The sequence below is a fragment of the Leiobunum rupestre genome, chromosome 6 (assembly GCF_980474605.1).
Source record: "Leiobunum rupestre chromosome 6, qqLeiRupe1.1.hap1, whole genome shotgun sequence".
Taxonomy (NCBI): domain Eukaryota; kingdom Metazoa; phylum Arthropoda; class Arachnida; order Opiliones; family Sclerosomatidae; genus Leiobunum; species Leiobunum rupestre.
Window position 1 is genome coordinate 58,078,344 of NC_143389.1, and position 22,681 is coordinate 58,101,024.

Genomic DNA, 22,681 nt, shown 5'->3' on the forward strand with positions numbered 1-22,681 from the left:
CAATTTTCCTTAAATGTCATTTCTTTAAAGCGCAAAATTGAATATAATGTAATATGATTCATTTTCATGTGCAGTTCGGTTCAGTGCCGTTCAGTTTCCATTGAAGAAAGTGACAACAAGACGTGTCGCGTATAGCATGACGTCGTGTCCCCGCGGTCGTGCTTCAGTTGTTTCTGGAAGGATATTTTCAGTTCCTCCGTCTGCAAAAGAATTTGAAGATGTCTCATGAACGTGAAGGGGATAGCCGTGATCGTATAGTGGTTAGTACCTTGCGTTGTGGCCGCAATAACCCAGGTTCGAATCCTGGTCACGGCATCGTAACCCTACTTTTTGCCCCATTCACGATAATTTAATTGTCATTATTATTTTTGAAAATGTGCTCCGATATTTGATAATATATTTTTAAGCTCTAGTTGTGAGCAATAACCATAAATTCAATTTCCTTTAAGCGCAATACCCATAAATGCAATTTCCCTTAAACACAATACACATAAATGCAATTTCTTTTAAGCGCAATACCCGTAAATGCAATTTCCTTTAGGCGCAATAACCATAAATGCAATTTCCTTTAGGCGCAATAACCATAAATACAATTTCTTTTAGGCGCAATAACCATAAATGCAATTTCTTTTATTCACAATAACCATAAATGCAATTTCCTTTAAGCGCAATACCCATAAATACAATTGCCTTTAAGCTCAATACCCATAAATGCAATTTCTTTTAGGCGCAATAACCATAAATGCAATTTCCTTTAAGCGCAATACCCATAAATGCAATTTCCCTTAAACGCAATATACATTTTACATAAATGCAATTTCCCTTAAGCACAATACACAGAAATGGAATTTCCCTTAAACGCAATACACATAAATGCAATTTTCCTTAAATGTCATTTCTTTAAAGCGCAAAATTGAATATAATGTAATATGATTCATTTTCATGTGCAGTTCGGTTCAGTGCCGTTCAGTTTCCATTGAAGAAAGTGACAACAAGACGTGTCGCGTATAGCATGACGTCGTGTCCCCGCGGTCGTGCTTCAGTTGTTTCTGGAAGGATATTTTCAGTTCCTCCGTCTGCAAAAGAATTTGAAGATGTCTCATGAACGTGAAGGGGATAGCCGTGATCGTATAGTGGTTAGTACCTTGCGTTGTGGCCGCAATAACCCAGGTTCGAATCCTGGTCACGGCATCGTAACCCTACTTTTTGCCCCATTCACGATAATTTAATTGTCATTATTATTTTTGAAAATGTGCTCCGATATTTGATAATATATTTTTAAGCTCTAGTTGTGAGCAATAACCATAAATTCAATTTCCTTTAAGCGCAATACCCATAAATGCAATTTCCCTTAAACACAATACACATAAATGCAATTTCTTTTAAGCGCAATACCCGTAAATGCAATTTCCTTTAGGCGCAATAACCATAAATGCAATTTCCTTTAGGCGCAATAACCATAAATACAATTTCTTTTAGGCGCAATAACCATAAATGCAATTTCTTTTATTCACAATAACCATAAATGCAATTTCCTTTAAGCGCAATACCCATAAATACAATTGCCTTTAAGCTCAATACCCATAAATGCAATTTCTTTTAGGCGCAATAACCATAAATGCAATTTCCTTTAAGCGCAATACCCATAAATGCAATTTCCCTTAAACGCAATATACATTTTACATAAATGCAATTTCCCTTAAGCACAATACACAGAAATGGAATTTCCCTTAAACGCAATACACATAAATGCAATTTTCCTTAAATGTCATTTCTTTAAAGCGCAAAATTGAATATAATGTAATATGATTCATTTTCATGTGCAGTTCGGTTCAGTGCCGTTCAGTTTCCATTGAAGAAAGTGACAACAAGACGTGTCGCGTATAGCATGACGTCGTGTCCCCGCGGTCGTGCTTCAGTTGTTTCTGGAAGGATATTTTCAGTTCCTCCGTCTGCAAAAGAATTTGAAGATGTCTCATCAACGTGAAGGGGATAGCCGTGATCGTATAGTGGTTAGTACCTTGCGTTGTGGCCGCAATAACCCAGGTTCGAATCCTGGTCACGGCATCGTAACCCTACTTTTTGCCCCATTCACGATAATTTAATTGTCATTATTATTTTTGAAAATGTGCTCCGATATTTGATAATATATTTTTAAGCTCTAGTTGTGAGCAATAACCATAAATTCAATTTCCTTTAAGCGCAATACCCATAAATGCAATTTCCCTTAAACACAATACACATAAATGCAATTTCTTTTAAGCGCAATACCCGTAAATGCAATTTCCTTTAGGCGCAATAACCATAAATGCAATTTCCTTTAGGCGCAATAACCATAAATACAATTTCTTTTAGGCGCAATAACCATAAATGCAATTTCTTTTATTCACAATAACCATAAATGCAATTTCCTTTAAGCGCAATACCCATAAATACAATTGCCTTTAAGCTCAATACCCATAAATGCAATTTCTTTTAGGCGCAATAACCATAAATGCAATTTCCTTTAAGCGCAATACCCATAAATGCAATTTCCCTTAAACGCAATATACATTTTACATAAATGCAATTTCCCTTAAGCACAATACACAGAAATGGAATTTCCCTTAAACGCAATACACATAAATGCAATTTTCCTTAAATGTCATTTCTTTAAAGCGCAAAATTGAATATAATGTAATATGATTCATTTTCATGTGCAGTTCGGTTCAGTGCCGTTCAGTTTCCATTGAAGAAAGTGACAACAAGACGTGTCGCGTATAGCATGACGTCGTGTCCCCGCGGTCGTGCTTCAGTTGTTTCTGGAAGGATATTTTCAGTTCCTCCGTCTGCAAAAGAATTTGAAGATGTCTCATGAACGTGAAGGGGATAGCCGTGATCGTATAGTGGTTAGTACCTTGCGTTGTGGCCGCAATAACCCAGGTTCGAATCCTGGTCACGGCATCGTAACCCTACTTTTTGCCCCATTCACGATAATTTAATTGTCATTATTATTTTTGAAAATGTGCTCCGATATTTGATAATATATTTTTAAGCTCTAGTTGTGAGCAATAACCATAAATTCAATTTCCTTTAAGCGCAATACCCATAAATGCAATTTCCCTTAAACACAATACACATAAATGCAATTTCTTTTAAGCACAATACCCGTAAATGCAATTTCCTTTAGGCGCAATAACCATAAATGCAATTTCCTTTAGGCGCAATAACCATAAATACAATTTCTTTTAGGCGCAATAACCATAAATGCAATTTCTTTTATTCACAATAACCATAAATGCAATTTCCTTTAAGCGCAATACCCATAAATACAATTGCCTTTAAGCTCAATACCCATAAATGCAATTTCTTTTAGGCGCAATAACCATAAATGCAATTTCCTTTAAGCGCAATACCCATAAATGCAATTTCCCTTAAACGCAATATACATTTTACATAAATGCAATTTCCCTTAAGCACAATACACAGAAATGGAATTTCCCTTAAACGCAATACACATAAATGCAATTTTCCTTAAATGTCATTTCTTTAAAGCGCAAAATTGAATATAATGTAATATGATTCATTTTCATGTGCAGTTCGGTTCAGTGCCGTTCAGTTTCCATTGAAGAAAGTGACAACAAGACGTGTCGCGTATAGCATGACGTCGTGTCCCCGCGGTCGTGCTTCAGTTGTTTCTGGAAGGATATTTTCAGTTCCTCCGTCTGCAAAAGAATTTGAAGATGTCTCATGAACGTGAAGGGGATAGCCGTGATCGTATAGTGGTTAGTACCTTGCGTTGTGGCCGCAATAACCCAGGTTCGAATCCTGGTCACGGCATCGTAACCCTACTTTTTGCCCCATTCACGATAATTTAATTGTCATTATTATTTTTGAAAATGTGCTCCGATATTTGATAATATATTTTTAAGCTCTAGTTGTGAGCAATAACCATAAATTCAATTTCCTTTAAGCGCAATACCCATAAATGCAATTTCCCTTAAACACAATACACATAAATGCAATTTCTTTTAAGCGCAATACCCGTAAATGCAATTTCCTTTAGGCGCAATAACCATAAATGCAATTTCCTTTAGGCGCAATAACCATAAATACAATTTCTTTTAGGCGCAATAACCATAAATGCAATTTCTTTTATTCACAATAACCATAAATGCAATTTCCTTTAAGCGCAATACCCATAAATACAATTGCCTTTAAGCTCAATACCCATAAATGCAATTTCTTTTAGGCGCAATAACCATAAATGCAATTTCCTTTAAGCGCAATACCCATAAATGCAATTTCCCTTAAACGCAATATACATTTTACATAAATGCAATTTCCCTTAAGCACAATACACAGAAATGGAATTTCCCTTAAACGCAATACACATAAATGCAATTTTCCTTAAATGTCATTTCTTTAAAGCGCAAAATTGAATATAATGTAATATGATTCATTTTCATGTGCAGTTCGGTTCAGTGCCGTTCAGTTTCCATTGAAGAAAGTGACAACAAGACGTGTCGCGTATAGCATGACGTCGTGTCCCCGCGGTCGTGCTTCAGTTGTTTCTGGAAGGATATTTTCAGTTCCTCCGTCTGCAAAAGAATTTGAAGATGTCTCATGAACGTGAAGGGGATAGCCGTGATCGTATAGTGGTTAGTACCTTGCGTTGTGGCCGCAATAACCCAGGTTCGAATCCTGGTCACGGCATCGTAACCCTACTTTTTGCCCCATTCACGATAATTTAATTGTCATTATTATTTTTGAAAATGTGCTCCGATATTTGATAATATATTTTTAAGCTCTAGTTGTGAGCAATAACCATAAATTCAATTTCCTTTAAGCGCAATACCCATAAATGCAATTTCCCTTAAACACAATACACATAAATGCAATTTCTTTTAAGCGCAATACCCGTAAATGCAATTTCCTTTAGGCGCAATAACCATAAATGCAATTTCCTTTAGGCGCAATAACCATAAATACAATTTCTTTTAGGCGCAATAACCATAAATGCAATTTCTTTTATTCACAATAACCATAAATGCAATTTCCTTTAAGCGCAATACCCATAAATACAATTGCCTTTAAGCTCAATACCCATAAATGCAATTTCTTTTAGGCGCAATAACCATAAATGCAATTTCCTTTAAGCGCAATACCCATAAATGCAATTTCCCTTAAACGCAATATACATTTTACATAAATGCAATTTCCCTTAAGCACAATACACAGAAATGGAATTTCCCTTAAACGCAATACACATAAATGCAATTTTCCTTAAATGTCATTTCTTTAAAGCGCAAAATTGAATATAATGTAATATGATTCATTTTCATGTGCAGTTCGGTTCAGTGCCGTTCAGTTTCCATTGAAGAAAGTGACAACAAGACGTGTCGCGTATAGCATGACGTCGTGTCCCCGCGGTCGTGCTTCAGTTGTTTCTGGAAGGATATTTTCAGTTCCTCCGTCTGCAAAAGAATTTGAAGATGTCTCATCAACGTGAAGGGGATAGCCGTGATCGTATAGTGGTTAGTACCTTGCGTTGTGGCCGCAATAACCCAGGTTCGAATCCTGGTCACGGCATCGTAACCCTACTTTTTGCCCCATTCACGATAATTTAATTGTCATTATTATTTTTGAAAATGTGCTCCGATATTTGATAATATATTTTTAAGCTCTAGTTGTGAGCAATAACCATAAATTCAATTTCCTTTAAGCGCAATACCCATAAATGCAATTTCCCTTAAACACAATACACATAAATGCAATTTCTTTTAAGCGCAATACCCGTAAATGCAATTTCCTTTAGGCGCAATAACCATAAATGCAATTTCCTTTAGGCGCAATAACCATAAATACAATTTCTTTTAGGCGCAATAACCATAAATGCAATTTCTTTTATTCACAATAACCATAAATGCAATTTCCTTTAAGCGCAATACCCATAAATACAATTGCCTTTAAGCTCAATACCCATAAATGCAATTTCTTTTAGGCGCAATAACCATAAATGCAATTTCCTTTAAGCGCAATACCCATAAATGCAATTTCCCTTAAACGCAATATACATTTTACATAAATGCAATTTCCCTTAAGCACAATACACAGAAATGGAATTTCCCTTAAACGCAATACACATAAATGCAATTTTCCTTAAATGTCATTTCTTTAAAGCGCAAAATTGAATATAATGTAATATGATTCATTTTCATGTGCAGTTCGGTTCAGTGCCGTTCAGTTTCCATTGAAGAAAGTGACAACAAGACGTGTCGCGTATAGCATGACGTCGTGTCCCCGCGGTCGTGCTTCAGTTGTTTCTGGAAGGATATTTTCAGTTCCTCCGTCTGCAAAAGAATTTGAAGATGTCTCATGAACGTGAAGGGGATAGCCGTGATCGTATAGTGGTTAGTACCTTGCGTTGTGGCCGCAATAACCCAGGTTCGAATCCTGGTCACGGCATCGTAACCCTACTTTTTGCCCCATTCACGATAATTTAATTGTCATTATTATTTTTGAAAATGTGCTCCGATATTTGATAATATATTTTTAAGCTCTAGTTGTGAGCAATAACCATAAATTCAATTTCCTTTAAGCGCAATACCCATAAATGCAATTTCCCTTAAACACAATACACATAAATGCAATTTCTTTTAAGCGCAATACCCGTAAATGCAATTTCCTTTAGGCGCAATAACCATAAATGCAATTTCCTTTAGGCGCAATAACCATAAATACAATTTCTTTTAGGCGCAATAACCATAAATGCAATTTCTTTTATTCACAATAACCATAAATGCAATTTCCTTTAAGCGCAATACCCATAAATACAATTGCCTTTAAGCTCAATACCCATAAATGCAATTTCTTTTAGGCGCAATAACCATAAATGCAATTTCCTTTAAGCGCAATACCCATAAATGCAATTTCCCTTAAACGCAATATACATTTTACATAAATGCAATTTCCCTTAAGCACAATACACAGAAATGGAATTTCCCTTAAACGCAATACACATAAATGCAATTTTCCTTAAATGTCATTTCTTTAAAGCGCAAAATTGAATATAATGTAATATGATTCATTTTCATGTGCAGTTCGGTTCAGTGCCGTTCAGTTTCCATTGAAGAAAGTGACAACAAGACGTGTCGCGTATAGCATGACGTCGTGTCCCCGCGGTCGTGCTTCAGTTGTTTCTGGAAGGATATTTTCAGTTCCTCCGTCTGCAAAAGAATTTGAAGATGTCTCATGAACGTGAAGGGGATAGCCGTGATCGTATAGTGGTTAGTACCTTGCGTTGTGGCCGCAATAACCCAGGTTCGAATCCTGGTCACGGCATCGTAACCCTACTTTTTGCCCCATTCACGATAATTTAATTGTCATTATTATTTTTGAAAATGTGCTCCGATATTTGATAATATATTTTTAAGCTCTAGTTGTGAGCAATAACCATAAATTCAATTTCCTTTAAGCGCAATACCCATAAATGCAATTTCCCTTAAACACAATACACATAAATGCAATTTCTTTTAAGCGCAATACCCGTAAATGCAATTTCCTTTAGGCGCAATAACCATAAATGCAATTTCCTTTAGGCGCAATAACCATAAATACAATTTCTTTTAGGCGCAATAACCATAAATGCAATTTCTTTTATTCACAATAACCATAAATGCAATTTCCTTTAAGCGCAATACCCATAAATACAATTGCCTTTAAGCTCAATACCCATAAATGCAATTTCTTTTAGGCGCAATAACCATAAATGCAATTTCCTTTAAGCGCAATACCCATAAATGCAATTTCCCTTAAACGCAATATACATTTTACATAAATGCAATTTCCCTTAAGCACAATACACAGAAATGGAATTTCCCTTAAACGCAATACACATAAATGCAATTTTCCTTAAATGTCATTTCTTTAAAGCGCAAAATTGAATATAATGTAATATGATTCATTTTCATGTGCAGTTCGGTTCAGTGCCGTTCAGTTTCCATTGAAGAAAGTGACAACAAGACGTGTCGCGTATAGCATGACGTCGTGTCCCCGCGGTCGTGCTTCAGTTGTTTCTGGAAGGATATTTTCAGTTCCTCCGTCTGCAAAAGAATTTGAAGATGTCTCATGAACGTGAAGGGGATAGCCGTGATCGTATAGTGGTTAGTACCTTGCGTTGTGGCCGCAATAACCCAGGTTCGAATCCTGGTCACGGCATCGTAACCCTACTTTTTGCCCCATTCACGATAATTTAATTGTCATTATTATTTTTGAAAATGTGCTCCGATATTTGATAATATATTTTTAAGCTCTAGTTGTGAGCAATAACCATAAATTCAATTTCCTTTAAGCGCAATACCCATAAATGCAATTTCCCTTAAACACAATACACATAAATGCAATTTCTTTTAAGCGCAATACCCGTAAATGCAATTTCCTTTAGGCGCAATAACCATAAATGCAATTTCCTTTAGGCGCAATAACCATAAATACAATTTCTTTTAGGCGCAATAACCATAAATGCAATTTCTTTTATTCACAATAACCATAAATGCAATTTCCTTTAAGCGCAATACCCATAAATACAATTGCCTTTAAGCTCAATACCCATAAATGCAATTTCTTTTAGGCGCAATAACCATAAATGCAATTTCCTTTAAGCGCAATACCCATAAATGCAATTTCCCTTAAACGCAATATACATTTTACATAAATGCAATTTCCCTTAAGCACAATACACAGAAATGGAATTTCCCTTAAACGCAATACACATAAATGCAATTTTCCTTAAATGTCATTTCTTTAAAGCGCAAAATTGAATATAATGTAATATGATTCATTTTCATGTGCAGTTCGGTTCAGTGCCGTTCAGTTTCCATTGAAGAAAGTGACAACAAGACGTGTCGCGTATAGCATGACGTCGTGTCCCCGCGGTCGTGCTTCAGTTGTTTCTGGAAGGATATTTTCAGTTCCTCCGTCTGCAAAAGAATTTGAAGATGTCTCATCAACGTGAAGGGGATAGCCGTGATCGTATAGTGGTTAGTACCTTGCGTTGTGGCCGCAATAACCCAGGTTCGAATCCTGGTCACGGCATCGTAACCCTACTTTTTGCCCCATTCACGATAATTTAATTGTCATTATTATTTTTGAAAATGTGCTCCGATATTTGATAATATATTTTTAAGCTCTAGTTGTGAGCAATAACCATAAATTCAATTTCCTTTAAGCGCAATACCCATAAATGCAATTTCCCTTAAACACAATACACATAAATGCAATTTCTTTTAAGCGCAATACCCGTAAATGCAATTTCCTTTAGGCGCAATAACCATAAATGCAATTTCCTTTAGGCGCAATAACCATAAATACAATTTCTTTTAGGCGCAATAACCATAAATGCAATTTCTTTTATTCACAATAACCATAAATGCAATTTCCTTTAAGCGCAATACCCATAAATACAATTGCCTTTAAGCTCAATACCCATAAATGCAATTTCTTTTAGGCGCAATAACCATAAATGCAATTTCCTTTAAGCGCAATACCCATAAATGCAATTTCCCTTAAACGCAATATACATTTTACATAAATGCAATTTCCCTTAAGCACAATACACAGAAATGGAATTTCCCTTAAACGCAATACACATAAATGCAATTTTCCTTAAATGTCATTTCTTTAAAGCGCAAAATTGAATATAATGTAATATGATTCATTTTCATGTGCAGTTCGGTTCAGTGCCGTTCAGTTTCCATTGAAGAAAGTGACAACAAGACGTGTCGCGTATAGCATGACGTCGTGTCCCCGCGGTCGTGCTTCAGTTGTTTCTGGAAGGATATTTTCAGTTCCTCCGTCTGCAAAAGAATTTGAAGATGTCTCATGAACGTGAAGGGGATAGCCGTGATCGTATAGTGGTTAGTACCTTGCGTTGTGGCCGCAATAACCCAGGTTCGAATCCTGGTCACGGCATCGTAACCCTACTTTTTGCCCCATTCACGATAATTTAATTGTCATTATTATTTTTGAAAATGTGCTCCGATATTCGATAATATATTTTTAAGTGATTTAAAAAACATTGGATATTATTTGGATTTTTTTTCAGAGCTCTAGTTGAATGAAATTGATACTTAAATAATCACACCGTGTCAAAACGGAACAAATACGCGGTATGAAAAATCGTCATTTGAATTTCCTAAATACCAACTCTTTCATTTAACCCACATCATATTAATTCGTAGTTTATTCCCCCACTATCTCGACACGTCCGACATTTCTTGATTCAACAAAGTATCTCAAAACCTTGATATTTAAGTAGTCCTTTTGTATAACGCGCTGACAATGCGAATGCAACGTTAATAAAGTGGCGCGCATTATTAAACATGAATATAATGCCATTTAATAACACTCCGAGAGATAAAAAAAACCAGCACCTTTATTAAGGTGTCTTTGACCAAATAGAAACCATTTATTCTCTAGAGGCTTGATGAAAATTATACAGTCTTACCATGGACCCATTTGGGTTAACTGACCGTCGCCTTTCTACTCTGTTCTAGTTCAATTACTAAAGCCCCCCTACGAGTAATTGTCCAAGTTCCATTAATTTAAACCATAAGTATATAATATGTCTGTTAGGCAGAAGTTTCCATATTTCTGTCATGCTAGCAGTGGCGTCGAAAGTATTTTGAGAATGGGTGAGGGTTTAAAATATACCGAATTCGAAAAGGTTCAGAAAATGATAAAAAAAAATTAAAAAAAAAATTTAGATTTTGTTTTAAAGTAAACATTATAGATAGCTGTAGAGTATTATAATAGTTTTCTAAGCAATGACTGTTGTAAGTGCGTTTTATAAAATCAGGAACACATTATTGACAAAAGAAATTTCCTGCTAGAATATCGAAAATTCTGGAGGGGGGAGTTGCTTGAACCTCCCCTCTACCCCCCCCCCCCCAGTTAATATGCCTTCGGGTCCGACGCCCCTGTCTGCTAGATTTTCCAAAATACGTTTCAGAAGAGAAAAATTATTGGAAAAACTATGAGTTGTTAATAAGTTAATATCCTTAAGCAGTTAACATTTAGGTGAATAAATTTTAACACATCCGCCATTTTTAAAATTGTCTCGAGTCTGCGAAGGTACGTGTTTCATTTTTAAATCCTAGTAGCGTACTTCTCTCTTATTTATATATACTTCTGGTTAAACCTCTAAGTCAACTCATTTTAATTTAGATGAATAATTTCACGCGGGGATTTTCCCACTATAGGGTGCGCCCGAAAAAACGTTGGACCACTGGTACCAACGAGAAGAAAAGGCTACCGTGGAAAGCATTAACAAGATAAAATATTCCTTTAACTGATATTAATTCTCTCAGAAGAAACATAATAACGAAGCCGCAACTCAGTCGCCTTTAATCGGACATAATCTGGACTCCTGGAGAGACCCAACCCTTCAGTTCGCTGTCCTAATGATAGTGTCTGTGTGGTCAATGTGGGCCAACGCTATATAAATTGCATTGTTTACGACTAAATCCTTTTCATTTGGCCCATTTGGCACCCCTTTTGGTCGCCCCGCCATATTCGATATCGGAATTTTTAGATTTAAAGATTAGGAACAATTCATAATATTCACTCTCTCTCTCACCAGCGTAATATTTTTTGTTATTACCTTTTACGGAATTTTGCATTTTTTTCTCTTTTATTACGACAGGTTTTAGGCCGGTTTGCTTTTTTTTCTTTTCTTATTAGAACGGTGCTTTTTTTTTTCGTTGAAAAGCGGCCAATGGGTTCACGCCCAAATATTTAGACGCGGCGTTTAGAATTATTACATTATATTATTATATTTATTAAACATCACGGAGGTATATTCATGGTCAGAACTAATATTAAGAAAATAAATAGAAATTCTATAAAACAAAATTATATTAAATAAAATTCTATAAAATTAAAATTCTATAAAGTAAACGTTTATTCTATAAAATAAAATTCTATAACTTAAACGTTTATTCTATATAATAAAATTCTATAGCGTAAACGTTTATTCTATAAAATAAAATTCTATAACTTAAACGTTTATTCTATAAAATAAAATTCTATAACGTAAACGTTTATTCTATAAAATGAAATTCTATAACGTAAACGTTTATTCTATAAAATAAATTGTCTGCAAAATCTCATAGGCTAAGTTGTTTGTGATAAGTCTAATATGCTAATGATGATTTTTAAGAAAAGGTAAACTTGGGTTATATCTGCATATTTATTTAAAATCAATGATATTTACAGTTAGACAAAACACTGTAAATATCATTGATTTTAATTAAATATGCAAATATAATGAAGTTTACCCTTTTTTAATAGTCATCATTAGCATTCTTTTTTTTTAAATCTCATAGTTCGGCGAGCGAGCAAAGACTCCAAATATTTGTTTTAACTTAAAAGGAAAAAGTAATACACGAAGAATTATTTAAAAAATATTCTCTATTTATGTGTTTGTGTGTCTTGTCGTGACGCGTGAGCTATCGCTAGATTTCCCCAAAAGGGTACAAATTTTAGCATTTCATCAATTGATATATTCTTTGCTGGATAGTCTGAAGCCTTCTAGTTGAAAAAAGTAAATAAAACCTATATATGTAGTCTAAAATATTGTTTTGTACAAAACAGATGACTTCCTATAACTTTTTTTCTATTCTTTGGTTAAGATCAAAGTGTAGTATCTCTTCGCATCAACAAAATAGATAACGCCATTAAAATAATATTTTTGAGAAATTGGAAATAAATTTTTTTGTCGTTTAGCTAAAATGAAAGTGCAGTACAATAGCTGTGAAACATATGTACTGCAACTGGCGAATTAGGTCCGTAATTTAACACGGGGCCAAAAAATAAATTCCCGAAAAACAGATTCACCGAATCGATTTCTTGGAGCTCCTAACGATGTAAGAAATCGAGGTTGAAATGAAGGAACTACGAAACACCTTTCCACAAATTTCCATTTAAAAAGAAAAACAATTATTTTGAATATTAAAGACCAATCGTCCTAAGAGCGAAATGGCCATATTGGAACAAGTGTATTTATTAAACTTGTCCTTACGGCCAATATATTGAAATTATATTTTACGCTTTCTCGTTAACCCGGTTCCCAAAGGAAAAAGAGATCAGCGCCGCGTAGTGTCGAGAGTTGAAACGTGTTCGCGTTTTATAATGACTTTAAATATTTACGCGCCCCGAAGCACCCAAGTCATGTTTATGATCACGTACAATAAATTCTCTTGGATATCTCTTCCCGATATCTAGACTCGATATCGCGCTTTTCAAAATTGTATTTTTTTATTGATGGCGGCGACCGCTAATCGGGGAAAGGATGATGTTTTCAAACCAAACGGTTCTCTAAAGAAAATGCTACCATGAACTTGTTATATATACGCTTTCTATAAGACTGTCTTTACGCGCTCTTGTTAAATATTTTCCCATTTGACCTACGTTTGACCCCGCACGCTCAGTTTATTTTTTTTTTATATTTTTTAAACTTGATTTTTTTTTAAAATAATAATTTTGATAGCACGAAATTAACAAAAAACGTCTTCGTTCTAAAAATATACTTCGGAAAATATCCGCTTTTGTAAATGATCTTTTTTAGAGGCTGGTTATCCTACACAATATCGAGGTCGACTTTAAATTGATTTCGTTCTAAGTTAACGTTTCATTTTTGACCATTAGTGCTCTTCGCGGTTATTTGGTACCAAAAAATATCGCCGTTTTCCCGAAGATACGTAATTAAAAGATTTAATTTCAAACAGTTATATAAAATCAACTTCATAAATTAATTGAATACGCTAAATATTTTGAGTCTCTCCTTGGCCAATAATAATTACAATAAAACTAATTTAACATACAATACATAATTAAACCTACAAACCTAAAATGCATCTTGCAAACGTAATTTAACCTACAAACTTACTTTAATCGATAAAAATTAACGAACCTAACCTAATTTCACTTTCAAGCCTAACCTATTTGGCAATCTGCAAATCTAACCTATTTGGCAATCTGCAAATCTAACCTATTTGGCAATCTGCAAATCTAACCTATTTGGAAATCTGCAAATCTAACCTATTTGGCAATCTGCAAATCTAACCTATTTGGAAATCTGCAAATCTAACCTATTTGGCAATCTGCAAATCTAACCTATTTGGCAATCTGCAAATCTAACATATTTGGCAATCTGCAAATCTAATTTAACTTACTAACCTAAGACGCCCTAGCTTTCATTATGCAAATCTAATTCACCCTACAAACGGTACAAACCTAACCTAACCCGCAATACGCAAACCTAATTTTACCTACAATCTTAATTGTACCTAACCTAAACTCCAAATCTAATTCACCCCTAATAATTAGTAAACGAGCCTAATATAAACCAAACGAAGTTATTTTCCGTTGTAGTGTGGTCCAGCCACGCTTTTTGTCGTCGTGTATTCTTCCGTATCAAATTCGCCACATTTTACACAAAAAACCTTTCATTGAACACTGAACAGGGCACCCCTTTTTAGCGAATGGAGGGAGCTTCCTCTTAAATTAATTTGGTCAGTGGGCAAAACTAGATCCTGTTGTCAAAATCAGATCCAGTCGAAAAATCCTATCTAGTGAGCAAAATTAGGTCCAGTTGGCCAAATCAGATCTAGTGAGCAAAATTAGGTCCAGTTGCCCAAATCAGATCTAGTGGGCAAAATTAGGTCCAGTTGGCAAAATCAGATCCAGTTCGAAAAATCAGATCGATAGAGCAAAATTAGGTCCAGTTGACAAAATTAGATCCCGTTCGAAAAATCAGATCTAGAGAGCAAAACTAGGCCCAGTTGGAAAAATCAGATCGAGTTTGAAAAATCAGATCTTGTGAGCAAAATTAGGTTCAGTTGGAAAAATCAGATCTAGTTCGAAAAATATATCTAGTGAGCAAAATTAGGTTCAGTTTTGGCAAAATTAGATCAAGTTAGAAAAATCAGATATAGTGAGCAAAATTAGGTCCAGTTGGCAAAATCAGATATAGTGAGCAGATTTAGGTCCAGTTGGCAAAATCAGATCTAGTGAGCAGATTTAGGTCTAGTTGGCAAAATCAAATCCAGTTCGAAAAATCCGATCTAGTGAGCAAAACTATGTCCAGTTGGTAAAATTAGATCCAGTTCAAAAAATCAGATCTAGTGAGCAAAATTAGGTCTATTTGGCCAAATAAAATCCAGTTAAAATTAAGAATGTGAAGAAACATTTCGCCAAATGAGTCTAAAAAGTAAGATTGAATTGGCAAAATCAGGGCTTCTCCCAATGAACAAATGTGACCATTGAAATTTAGTAGGCAAACACTGCATCGAAAGCAAAGGTTGGGTGGGTGAGGAGTTGACATTTCGAGGTAAAATCAGCAGAATTCTTTAGCAAAAATAAGAGATTCCCTCGAAATTAGGTCTCAACCATAAAGAACGCGTGCTGCCTCAGCGCTCGGAATTTGCGTCCCCGATTTTGAAACAAACCAACGTCAGACGGAATTTCCTGTTGCTTGCCAAGGTGAGTTTATTGCACCTTTGCTCATCTCTTTTCAGCCCTCCGACGTAACCCCCCCCCCCCCCCCCGCTTCTGCTTCAGAAAACATGATGTAACGCGTCGTTCGATGGTGTAAATAAAAACACTTCGTCTTTAATTATTTGGATGTATGACGCAAAAATAAATTATAATATTTCCCCGTAACTAATTAGCCCAGATATTGTGAGAAAATCTCGCAATGAACCCTTTTGGATTCGTCGCCAGTTACGTCTTACACAATATTTGTAAAACGCTGCGCGTAGTTAATTGGTCTTCAATTTCATGGATGATTATATATTTATTAGTTATTATTAAACCTAAAAAAATGCGTATATACCGGTCTTAAGCTTTATATTCTGGGTATAAATTGCAAAAAAAAATCATACACGCGTATTAGTGACTATTCTTTTAAGCATAAGAAGTTGTTCACGCCATATTGGTGGTAGAAGTGCCGCCTTAGCATCACTGACAAATGAACACAGGGATTTAGCAAATCAATAATCGGGAAATTTAGTTTTTTTGTGGGTTTTTTTTAATCTATTTTCAGATAAATTCTAATTCTGCTAATGCCATAATACTCCGAAACTGTCGGGTGATGTTGATACATTTCCAAAACAATCACGTTTAGATCCCAAATTCTAATGCAATTATTACATCCCAAATTCTAATGCAATTATTACATCCCCAATTCTAATAATATTTTTACATCCCAAATTCTAATAATATTATTGCATCCCAAATTCCAATAATATTATTACATCACAAATACTAATGCAATTATTACATCCCCATTTCTAATAATATTATTACGTCCCAAATTCTAATAATATTATTACGTCCTAAATTTTTATATTATTTCTACGTCCCAAATTCAAATAATATTATTACATCACAAATTCTAATACTATTAGTACATCCCAAATTCTAATAATATTATTACGTCCTAAATTTTTATATTATTACTACGTCCCAAATTCAAATAATATTATTACATCACAAATTCTAATACTATTAGTACATCCCAAATTCTAATAATATTATTACATCCCAAATTCTAATAATATTATTACATCCGAAATTCCAATAATATTACTACATCCTAAATTTTTATATTATTACTACGTCCCAAATTCTAATAATATTATTACGTCCTAAATTTTTATATTATTACTACGTCCCAAATTCAAATAATATTATTACATCACAAATTCTAATACTATTAGTACATCCCAAATTCTAATAATATTAATACATCCCAAATTCTAATAATATTATTACATTCTAAATTTTTATATTATTACTACGTCCCAAATTCAAATAATATTATTATATCACAAATTCTAATAATATTATTACATGATAAATTAGAATACTATTATTACATTACAAATTCTAATAATAATAATATTTAGTCCTTAATTCGAATAATAATATTACTTCTAGAAATGAGTCAACTATTTGTAAATACTAAATTTTATGTTAAAATTAAATAACTCAGACGACGCTTCCGATAAGAAAGAATGTGCCTTAGCAAAACCGGAAACGGAAATACTATGATTTCTAAATAAAACTCGTGAGCTTGTAACATTCGATTTCGTCGTGCTCAACCGTGAAACAACGAAATAGGCAAGTTTCTGTTTCAAACCCGCGTTTCTAAAAATGCACGCATATTTTTACTCGTAAGAAAATCCGAGAACAAAGAAATTTATTATAATTATTATTATTATTATACTGGAGTGTAAAATGCTTGACACGACACTAAAAATAATTAATTGGCCATCGGCGAAAATCAGGGCAAGAGGAAATACAACAACGTTATGTTTTTCGTAAACAATACAGATTGGGACATTTCAAATTCGATAGTTCCAGTTTGATCAGCCGAACTTGAAATTATAGGCCTCCTCCAAATTTTTCCTCCTTCTAAAAATAATCGATATCTTAACTCCAAAGAAAAAAAACCGAAACAACGAAATGTACTCTTAACCCTAATTTATCTCGAAGACCTATTGTTAATATTTGCGCTGGGTTCATTTATATCCTTATAAAAACGTAACCCAAAATGATATAGCTTCTTCAAATTATATAGTAAAAGGTCCAGAAGAAAAAGCAGAATTTTCTTTCTTACTCTAATTTGAGTACTTCCCTCACCCTGGCGTGTCGTTGGAGTTCAACAATTAATATCGTAATATTTTAATAACCATTGGTCTTGGACGCTAATAACGGTAATGTCTTGGGGGTGACCTCATCTAGATATTGAAACCACGAACAGTTCGAGGAACGGTGAAATGAATATACTGGTTCTGGGCTCGAGCCCCGAAGCGGAGATAAAAAAAGTGGATTTTAATTCGCGAAGCGACGAACTTCAATTTTCTCGTTCGTTTTTCGTCCAGAAAAGGAAAGATGATCTCGTATTTTGAGCAAAACGACCGTAAGCGGGGAGAGTCTGACCCAGTGATCTACTAAACGAAATTTGCTTCTCACTGAACGGAGGAAGAAGAGCCCGAAACGTTCGAAGGGATCGAATTTTGCTTTTTTTAAACTTTGTTCTTTCTGGTACGTCTTGTTCCATGGCGCCAGCGAAAAATAGGATATGTCCTTTGTGGATTGATGTACCTTTAAAGATTTTTTTCATCACTAATTCGTTCTTTCTTTTTAGAGTGTCTTTTTTCACGCGCCTCTCATTGTCGCCTTTTGTCGCTCGTATTTTAAATGACGCCTTATCCTTCACACTAGCAGAAATTATTTTTAGAGGAACGTGTTTTTGGGCTATTTTTATTTTATTTTATAAGTACAATTACCCATCGCGAGAAAAATATCGTTTCATCGAAACGTAATACAAGAAACTTTCAAACGAACAATAAATCTCAAGCATAGCCTTTTTCTTTTACATAAACTGCTGGACTTTCGACTGCTAAACCGACGCTTTGTGATTTATTATCTGCTTAGCTGACGAATATTCCAGCAGTCAGTTTGTGTAATCCTCACGTTGTCCACAACGAGGCTCTATTTAAACTTAAAAGGCCAAATACAGGATTGCTTAGACAATTTCTTCATTTCTAGAAACGAATATGATAATCTTGACGCACCCAATAATAGGTTTTGTTGTACAAAGACCAAATTATTTTCATTCACAATTTTGGTCTAGATTTAGCTGCCCATTGGCAACATTATTACGAACGTTTTATGTGGTAGTTTTGACGCACCCAAAAATAGATTTTATGGTCCAAAGATTAAATAATTTTAATCTAGAATTTTCACCTAGATTTATCTGCCCACCGACCACATTATTTATTTATTTCGCTTAGACCTTTTGTGATTTCTAGGAACGAAGGTCAAAGTCTTGACGCACCCAAAGATAGATTTTGTTGTCCACCAACAACATTATTTATTTAATTCGCTTAGACGTTTTGTGATTTCTAGGAACGAATGTGGCTGTATTGACGCACCCAAATATAGATTTTGTTGTCCACCGACAACATTATTTATTTATTTATTTCGCTTAGACTTTTTGTGATTTCTAGGAACGAATGTGGCTGTATTGACGAACCCAAAGATAGATTTTGTTGTCCACCGACAACATTATTTATTTATTTCGCTTAGACGTTTTGTGATTTCTAGGAACGAAGGTAGCAGTCTTGATTCTTGACGAACCTAAAGATAGATTTTGTTGTCCGTAGATCAAATTGTTTTTCTTTAAAACGGTTTTGGCCGAGATTTAGGTACCGACCGACGATCAGGGCCATAGTAAGGCATGTGCCATGTGTGCAAAATAAATATTTTTTTTTTTCATTTTTTTTATACTGTTATTTCAATATTTATTTAAGGTCTGAATTTTTTTAGGGGCCCTTAATTCTACTTTACAATAGTGTTAATCTGGCCATGCCGAAGACATTATTTACTTATCTAATTCTAACTTTATTTATTTCTAGGACCAATTCCGTGATCTTGACGCACCCCAAAATAAATTTTGTTGTCCAAAGCTTAAATTATTTTTATCAAGAACGCATAGAGGTACTAAGAAATATGAAAAACTTAAATGGTGGCGCCATGAAGTTATACTTTTCCCATGGCTTAACCTAACTTGGGCCTTGATGTAATGGATTTTTACATAGAGATAGAACCGTCGACTGCTTAGACTGCTTCTGAAAGTATAACAACAATGCAGCATGGGCGAATGTTAAGGTTCATAGTTCTTAGTACCTCTATTCGTTCTTGTTTTTATATACAATTTTTGCCTAGATTTAGCACTGCTGCCCACCGCCCACAATATTACAATTATAATTATTAATTATAATTTTAATCTACAATATTTGCATGAATTTTGCTGTCCAACGACCATATAACTTACTTAACTTAATTATTGGCATTATATGCTGTACATCAGCTAATTATCTTCATTGGTGGAATACAACTTTCAAAGATATATGCATACCTAACTAATATTACTATTTTACTAAATTTAGTTATTTGATTCTCCTAGTAGTAGAAGGATAACTATCAGACTAAGGTGATGCCGACAAACATTTCTTTCAGTTCAGTTCCAAATGCTCTAGATCCATTTGGTAGCATTGTCTCCACATATTTTATTTTCTAGTTTAGGCTTACGTGTTGGACGGCCTTTTTAAATATTGGCTGTTTTGCTGAATATTTAGCGCGCCTCGCGACATCTACCGTCGATTCTAGGTACTATTTTTCCCCATTTTTATATTACGCCCAGGATTTCCCGGGTATCCCAACCATTTCTTACAAAGATTAAGATTATATTCTTCACATTTTTTAATCTATTGTTTTCAAAGTTCACTCTTGAAAGAAGGGATTAGGTGGGTGGGGTGTTGTAATCCACACCCAATTTTGCAACTTCTAACTTCAGTAAAAAAATAAAAAAATTAAACATTTCACGTCTTTGAAATAAAATATCTACTTTTATTTATTTTTATTACGAATAAATTTTATATAATCTTAAATCGAATTAGATATTTTAATATTACATCATGGGTGGTGGGCGCGTGGATAAAAGTAATTCTTTTTTGTCTCGGACATGGTGGGCGTCTGATCGCTTCAAAAAAATGCAAACAGTTTTTTAGAGGGTGGTAATATTTCCAAAAACTTGATAACTTGCCTTGAAAAATAAAGCGTACGGCACTCATCAAGCCGTTGACTGAAAGTTAAAAGAAAACCCTTGTTGGAAAAACCTATTCTTTTTATTTTTAATCTACATCCCGACCTGAACCACTACTAGCAAAAATATATAGTCATGACAACAGAGAATATGTGACTCCAACTAGCGCCTCTGTTTTCAGGATTTCCGCAAGATACACTACGCCTACGTGGAGAGAGAGCCTGCAATTATACTGGTGTAAGGGGAAAAAAAGGGGCAATATTACACGGACAAAGATGAAGGGGCGTGACCTTTCTTCCGGGTATCACGAGGCGCACAGGGTGCTGTTTACGTATTCTACGTTAACCCTAACGCATTCTTGGTATTATCTGTGAAGTAAAAAAGGCGATGAAAAATCCTTGGCTCAATTTAAGAAAAATTGAGAGCGATTTCTTCGATTGCATTCTTAAGAATTGCGCAATATCTCCGCTCTCTTTGTTAGGTTTTTCCAAATGAATTTAAAGGTTTTTCTTTTTAATTTTATCTCACCTTGGTTTGCGTACGCTGACGCACGCGCCCGAGCGACTTTGAACTTTCACCGTTCGCTGTCAGTCGCTAATCAGTTTCTACGAACTTAATTAATTTCAAATTGAAACGATGACCCTAATACGGCAGAACGTAGAAGTAGCCAAGCTAATAAATCATCCTTTTCTCGCTGAATTTCGAACCTGGTTTATTTCCATTTTAAAATATCAATTTAACGAATTTATATACATGTATATAACCACCCACCTCCGGTGCCTATTTACTACAGTGCCATCAACAGTTAATAAATCTAACTAGTGGCTGCTAAATTCGTCCGCTTGATTCTCTAACTGTTGTTAGAGTGATTCGTTTATGATTTTATGAAGGTTTTGAAAATACCCTGACGATATATACAACCGCTTGTTAAATTTTTAACGTCACTAGTGTTGTGAGAAATTACTATTCTTACAGGTGTCCTCCCAAAGGAGTCAAACATAAGACAAAAATTGTACGGATATTTGAAATTCCGAATTTTATTTTGATTTCTTCTTGGATTTTGAAATCTTACTGGATTCTTGGTCGTTGGGCTAAGATCAAATTGAAGTATCTTTTCGCATCAACGACATATATGACTTTATATAAAATGAGTGTTTTTCAAATTTAATATTAAGCTTCTTCATCGCTTGACTAAGATGAAAATGTAGTATCTTTCACATCAGCCAAATAAATGACTTCGTATAAAATATTTTGGTGAAATTTAATAAATATCTTCTTCATCGTTTCCTAAGATAAAAGTGTAGTATCTTTCACATCAGCAAAATAGATGACTTCGTATAAAATATTTTTGTGAAATTTAGTTATAAGCTTCTTCATCGTTTGACTAAGATTAAAGTGTAGTTTATTTTTCTATCAGCATTAAAATGGATTATTTCTATACAATAGAGTAATGGCAGTGCGACGTCACACGACGTCACCCATGCTTTTTCCAATTCATTTAAAAATCGCGCTTACAATGGCGGCCATGGCCAAAGCTTCGGAGTGATACTACTCTAAACACACTAGCTCACCCCAATTGTATAGGAAAATCAACTACATCCTAATAAATTAAATTTAATTGTTTTAATTACGATTATCTTTAGTTTAGTTTTAAAACGTCGTAACTTTATCTACGTTAAAGCTAGAGTTAGGACTTTTTGAAACGAAGGTGTATTTAATTGAACGGTTAAGTTTGGACATCAACGCGTAAGCCAGTTGCTTATTGGACATTTCACATAACCCAAATTTTGCGAAATTTACAATACATTCGAATCGATACATTATTTTTTTATTTCCCAGTCTAGTTATTTCGCCAGCAGGAGTCCGGTTTCTAGGTAACGGCATTCTGATCAAATAAAAGTTTCTCTGGTCGTCAGAGAAAAGGTTTGAAAACTTTCGCTTTTTCTCACCATTGATAAAACTGGTCAATTCAATTGGGTCAGATTCACTGGCGTCGCATCTCCATAGAATGGCATATTTGCTGCT

The 22,681-nt window shown here is 34.5% G+C and overlaps 12 non-coding genes across 12 annotated transcripts; all 12 read left to right on the plus strand.

Annotated features, from left to right (window-relative positions):
- The first annotated feature begins 243 nt into the window (after positions 1-243).
- On the plus strand, positions 244-315 carry TRNAH-GUG (transfer RNA histidin (anticodon GUG)). The gene has a single exon. It is a non-coding gene; the product is annotated as a tRNA-His (tRNA).
- An 804-nt stretch (positions 316-1,119) lies between these two features.
- Positions 1,120-1,191, plus strand: TRNAH-GUG (transfer RNA histidin (anticodon GUG)). The gene has a single exon. It is a non-coding gene; the product is annotated as a tRNA-His (tRNA).
- An 804-nt stretch (positions 1,192-1,995) lies between these two features.
- On the plus strand, positions 1,996-2,067 carry TRNAH-GUG (transfer RNA histidin (anticodon GUG)). Its single transcript has one exon. It is a non-coding gene; the product is annotated as a tRNA-His (tRNA).
- Positions 2,068-2,871: 804 nt separating this feature from the next.
- Positions 2,872-2,943, plus strand: TRNAH-GUG (transfer RNA histidin (anticodon GUG)). The gene has a single exon. It is a non-coding gene; the product is annotated as a tRNA-His (tRNA).
- Positions 2,944-3,747: 804 nt separating this feature from the next.
- Positions 3,748-3,819, plus strand: TRNAH-GUG (transfer RNA histidin (anticodon GUG)). Its single transcript has one exon. It is a non-coding gene; the product is annotated as a tRNA-His (tRNA).
- An 804-nt stretch (positions 3,820-4,623) lies between these two features.
- TRNAH-GUG (transfer RNA histidin (anticodon GUG)) lies at positions 4,624-4,695 on the plus strand. The gene has a single exon. It is a non-coding gene; the product is annotated as a tRNA-His (tRNA).
- An 804-nt stretch (positions 4,696-5,499) lies between these two features.
- Positions 5,500-5,571, plus strand: TRNAH-GUG (transfer RNA histidin (anticodon GUG)). Its single transcript has one exon. It is a non-coding gene; the product is annotated as a tRNA-His (tRNA).
- An 804-nt stretch (positions 5,572-6,375) lies between these two features.
- TRNAH-GUG (transfer RNA histidin (anticodon GUG)) lies at positions 6,376-6,447 on the plus strand. The gene has a single exon. It is a non-coding gene; the product is annotated as a tRNA-His (tRNA).
- An 804-nt stretch (positions 6,448-7,251) lies between these two features.
- On the plus strand, positions 7,252-7,323 carry TRNAH-GUG (transfer RNA histidin (anticodon GUG)). The gene has a single exon. It is a non-coding gene; the product is annotated as a tRNA-His (tRNA).
- An 804-nt stretch (positions 7,324-8,127) lies between these two features.
- Positions 8,128-8,199, plus strand: TRNAH-GUG (transfer RNA histidin (anticodon GUG)). The gene has a single exon. It is a non-coding gene; the product is annotated as a tRNA-His (tRNA).
- An 804-nt stretch (positions 8,200-9,003) lies between these two features.
- On the plus strand, positions 9,004-9,075 carry TRNAH-GUG (transfer RNA histidin (anticodon GUG)). The gene has a single exon. It is a non-coding gene; the product is annotated as a tRNA-His (tRNA).
- An 804-nt stretch (positions 9,076-9,879) lies between these two features.
- On the plus strand, positions 9,880-9,951 carry TRNAH-GUG (transfer RNA histidin (anticodon GUG)). The gene has a single exon. It is a non-coding gene; the product is annotated as a tRNA-His (tRNA).
- Positions 9,952-22,681: the final 12,730 nt, after the last annotated feature.